Source organism: Micromys minutus, assembly GCF_963924665.1.
Source record: "Micromys minutus genome assembly, chromosome: 27".
In the NCBI taxonomy this organism is placed as follows: Eukaryota; Metazoa; Chordata; class Mammalia; order Rodentia; family Muridae; genus Micromys; species Micromys minutus.
In genome coordinates this window covers 1,421,956-1,427,718 of record NC_137962.1, presented here as the reverse complement: position 1 = coordinate 1,427,718, position 5,763 = coordinate 1,421,956, and positions in this window count along the sequence as shown.

The window sequence follows — 5,763 nt, the reverse complement described above, 5'->3', positions numbered from 1 at the left end:
CTCAGAACAGTAGCAGATGGCCAGTATCAGGAGAGTAAGTTGAGAGTCATTCATCCTACAAGCCTTTAAGCCCAGGGACTGCAAAGAATCTTCCAAAATTTCATGGAGAACTCAGAGAGGCACAATATCTAAACACAATAAGACTATTCCTCTCATGTTCAGATACTTTAGCTGACAGATCCTTGGAGAAAAAGAAAAGGAATCCAAGTCTGACTGTGAAATTTGGTACTGTGTGATGGAGAAGGTCTCCAAGGGCATCATCAGGGACTAGAGAAAAGCAGTGGGTTAGTTCTAGCAAATGGTGATGGAGAGTGGAAATAATAAAATTAGGTAGTTGCCACAATAGAAATTTGACCAGATATTCAAGGATATTATCTTAGGTATGATGTATGTATTGTACCATGCTGAGACAAGTCAGTCCTATAGTTCATCTCCTGGCATCCATCTCAAGCAGAAAATACATTAAATCAAGATCTCTGCACAATTACTTTTATCATATACAGACTCAAAGTTTCCTCCCTTGTTTCATGTTCTCAAACCTGCTGGGTCTCAAACATTTTTTCCATAACAAATCAGGTGCAGACTGTAGAATGCTATCACTGACCTCAGCACAACTGCTGGCCTAACTGCTGTGTGGGTGAGTCCTGAGGCTCCTAACTACATTCTCCCTCCTTTCCTTTTGTATTGATTGGGTTGCCATGATACCAAGAATTACATCCTATTTTGCCCTACTCCTTAACTCAAGTCAGCTGCTTCATAAATGGCCATTTGAGACCTTAATTCATGCTACTTATACCTTCTGCATTCTAATGTCTCCCTCATGGTCCATGAGTCCTTAAAATAAAAGGGAAATGTTTACTCTGGGAGCTCACCTAGTTCACCATCCTTACCTGAACACCTGCTTTATGGCTTAGAAAGCACATGCCATTGTTGGAGTGATGCTGAAGTCCCTAGAGATGGGAAAACTGGGAAATGAACTCATTGACATACATCTGTTCTCTAGCATATGTGTTCCAGCCATTCATAAAAGTTTCCATGGAGGGGCATGCCATGAAAAATATATGAAGTTTCCTCATCTGCCAGAAGAAAGGAGTAAAATGTGACACTGTGTACTCAGTCAATGTCATGTTGAGTTCCAAATCCTCTATGTGCTTTGGAAAAAAAACCTCCAAAATTTTTTGGATACTATAAACAGGCAGAGCCTAGATCTTCATCTCCACACAGCAGAAATGTATAAAGTCTTTTCTCTGCTGAGCCCACTGCAATAAGCATGCTTCTTCCTCATTCAGATGGTAATAATTGATTTTCTTTTTATGCTCTTGAGATTCTTGATTTGGATTATATTCCTAGACAACTGCCTTGTTCTATAGCTAGAGATAATTTAGAATTCTATCACACAGGGATCCTCTTGTCTATGGCTTCATTCTGAAGGATCACCAGGTGGAACAAGTCACATGATTGTTTTTTTTTCATTTGTGAGCAGCATGTTTTAGAGGGAAAATCACCTGGGGGCCATAACCTGTTCTTGTAAATACATCCACAAACCATCAATTGGCATGGTAAATGGACATGACAAATCCCTTTGTAGAGAGCTTTTGGGGACCTCCTTGTAGGAATACAGCAGGAATTCAGAATTGGGCTAGGACAGTGAAGTAGGTTCAGATAAGAACTTTTTGGGGGAGGGGACGCTATTACAAAGCTCAAGGAAAACTAGGCAGAGAGATTTGTGGCACTCCTTTTATGTTGGTCTTCCTGATATATCCATAAAACATTAATCAGGAGACTTAGCTTATTTTCCTTGTTTATTTCTTGTCCTAAAACTGACTTTATTCTTTGCAAGTATGTAAAATGGTATGTAAGCAGTCTGGAGAAAATTAAATTCCCTTCAGCCTTGCACTGTCTGAAGTCATGTTATAGTGTTGTCTAATTGTCTTTATCTTTTCAATCTTCATTGTCTCCCTTGAGACCCTGTTGACTGACTGAGCAGGATTCTTTCCAGTTTACACAATCACTTGACTCTTCTGGAATAAAGAGATGAACTTGATGCTTTGACAATCATCTAATATGACAACACTCAGAAGGCTGATGCAGGAGGATGGCTTGTATACACTCAAAGCTCCCCTCAAGGTCATACCCTCTCACATCCCATTCCCCATATCTCTTTTCTTTCTCATCTAAGTGAGTGGATTCCCTGGCTATCCCTCACCCTAATACTTTAAGTATTTTTCAATCTGGGCATATCCTCTCTCACTGAGTTCAGACAAAGCAGCCGAGCTAGAACAACACATCCCACAAAGAGGCAATAACTTTTGAAGTTAGGGGATCCACATCATGACCATGATCCCCATCTCCTACATCTGAGTGGGGAGACCTAGGTCCAGCCAATGTATGATCTTTAGGTGGTGGTTCCATCTCTGAGAACCTCAAGTGTCCATGGAAATTGACTCTGTTGGACTTTCTATAGGGACCTTACCCCTTTCTTTGCTCATCTGTTATTGCTACCAATTTTGAGTTTTTATTACACTCTTGTGAGTGTGATCCTGTCCTGCATCTCTATGTATTTTTTTTGTATTTTCTTTGTCTCTTTTCCATCTATTTTTTTATTTTGTCATATTCCAATATGTTTCTTTTTGTTCTATTTCATATGATCCTTTGTTAGCTTTCATTTCTCTGTTTGTTTAATTGATTGTTTGTTTCTTAAGACATGACTTCTCTGTTTAATTGTTTGACCATGAACTCACTTTGTAAATAATACTGGACCAGCTCACAGAGATCTACCTGCCTCTTCCTCTTAAGTCCTAGGACTAAAGAAATGTCCCACTACATTTTTAGCTGCCTATTTGTTGTTTAGGAGAGAACAAAAGGGTGTTAATATAGTTGGAAGAGGAGGTGGTGAGAATGTCAGAGGAACTGGGTGTGGAAAAGATGTAATCAATGCATACTCTTATGGAAAAAAATCTATTTTCAATAAACAAAAAACACAAAGAAGGGCAAGGTTGGGAAATTATTAGGCAGTTAAGAGCACAAAGGTCATTTGCCAGCATCCACAAAGAAGCTCCCAAAGGTCTATAACCCCATTTTATAGCATAACTTCTTATGCCCATTAGACATAAAGAGTACTCCATGGTTCAAAGATTAAAAAATAAAATAAATAAGTTAAATATTATATAAATATGCATTTGAGTTTTTATATGATTTATTATCATTTATTTTACAGGCACTAGAATGTTACCTGAATGTATATTTCTGTGAAGGTGTTGGGTCCCATGGCACTGGAAGCACAGACAGTTGTGATCATCCTATGTTTTATGGGAATGAACCCAATTTCACTGGAAGTATAGCCGATGCTAATGACTGATTAAACTTCTTTCCTGCGCTTATTCTATGAATCTTAAGAAGAAAAGCAGAAAGAATCATCTTGGCACATTGTCTACAGATGGTACACCACCAAGAATGAGAGCAAGTCAGGGTTAAGGCTCATACTACACATGGAGGCAGAAACAGGACCATATCTAGTTTGAGTCTAGCCTGGGTTGTAGACTGGAAGGGTTTCACTTAGCCAACTGTAAATAATAGGTACTGGGGTTAAGCACAAGAGAGGATCTCAATATGTAGATGTGAAAAGTGCCAGAGTACAAGAGGAGAAGCTCTGAATGTCAGAGCTCTGGCATCTCAGATTGTGGGAGAACAAGCAAAGTAGGCAAGGCCTGTGGCTCATTAAAGTCAGTTAGAGTATCTGCAGGTGACTGGTTGAGATTGAGAATGCCCAGCTTAATTTGAGAGTTAATATTATTCTGCACAGACAACATTGAAGCAACTCCCCAGAAAATTTGTCCTCAGTTCCAGTACTGGCTGCAGATTTAGAGACGTCTGTGGTGGTGGTGGCAGAGATGGCAATGTTGGTGATAATAGCAGCAGTGATGCCAAAGTCTCTTTTGTGTCGGTAGAGCACAATAAGAAGCAGCCATTATCCTCCAGGGCTACAGGGATCACACCAGGAACTCAAACAACCTGAGCAAAATCCTCTCTCTCCCAACAGTTGGTCAACAGGCAATTCCTAGAACAATTGAGAATCTCCTCCCCAGATGATGCCTCTGTCTCATTGCATACCAAGAAGAGAAAGTGGTGCCAATATGCATGGTGAAGAGAGCATGTTAAAATTCCTACTCCTTAACTGAATAAAAGTGTACAGATTCCTTAGCTGACTCTGATGGATTCCAAAAAGCAGTACCATTATAGGTTATGCCTCACTTAAGCAGAAATGGAGCAGCAACTAAGCAAGTATGAGGCCATGGAAAAGTGCTAGGTGCATCTCAGAAGTCACAAAGTTGCTCAGGTGGAAAGCACCTAATGAGGAACCAAGAAGCAACAGCTGAATTATGGGAAGTCCCAGCCCCCAAATGGGGCAGAAAGCAGCTTTGAAGGGCATAAACAGGTTTTCACCACCGCAGCTGAAAAGGCTTATCGAGGGAAGAAAGGGAGGCCCAAAGTTATAGTATCTAACATGATCATTTTGTGCTTAGAATACTACAAAGGGCAGAGCTGGATAAGTGAATGAATCCCTTTAGAGAAGTCCAGAATATCATGTGTGGATCCCAGACATTGGCACAAGAAGTTGTAATGTTGAAGTTGCCTTGGAGGCCCAAAGATATTCAGGAAGCCAGAGCTGTGAAATTTCTACTAAGGGAATCGGCTAACAATGAGTGGAAACTTGGCAGGAGAAAGAAATTTGTTGCAGTTAACAAAGGTGAAAAATGGAGTTAGAGATCTAAAGACCACATTGACATCCAACATAGAGGTATTCATTTGAGACCACTATAGACTATGAGGACTTTGGAAGTCATTTTGAATAACTGAATGTATTTAGTATTATGCTATGTTTAGATATAGCTCCTATAGACTCATGTTTTTGAACAAGCCAATGTGGGCCATGGAGTAGAATGTGATTATTTATATATGCTTGGCCCAGGGAATGGCAGTGTGTGGAGTTATGGCCTCGTTAAGTAGATGTGTCACTGTAGGCATGGACTTTAAGACTTCACTCCTCACTGCCAGGAAGTCAGTCTGCTGCTAGCAGCCTTCAGAAGAAGATGTAGAATGCTCATATTCTATACTATGCCTGCAAGGATGCTGCCATGTTTCTGCCTTGATGATAATAGATTGAACCTCTAAACCTGTAAGCCAGCCCAATTAAATGTTATTCTTCTAAGGGTTGCCTAGGTCATTTATATCTGTTCAAAACAATAAAATCAAAACTAAGACATGGAACCCAATGGAGGAGTTAAAGAAATCAATCAAGGTGCCCAAAGGATTTGCAACACTGTTCTGGTTTGTATAAGCTTGGCCTAGGTAGCTGCACTATTAGAAGGTGTGGTCTTGTTGGAGGAGTGTGTCACTTTGAGGTGGTGCGTGGAGACACTCCTACTAGCTGCCTGAGGATGCTTGGTCTGTTCCTGGCTTCTTTTGTTTGAAGATGTAGAACTCTCAGCTTCTGCTGTATCATGCCTGCCTGGATGCTGCCATGTTCTTATCTTGAGGAAAAAGGACTGCACCTCTGAACCTGTAAGCCAATCACAGTTAAATGTTGTTATTTATAAGACTAGCCTGGGTTATGGTGTCTGTTCACAGAAAATAAAACCATAACCAAGACAGAATTTTGTAAGTGGATTTCCAGGTACTGGATGGATAGAGGTTGATTTTGCTTTCACTGTGACTTTGTCCTGATATCTTTCCCTCTTGAAGAAAGAAGAAGAGCCCACAGTT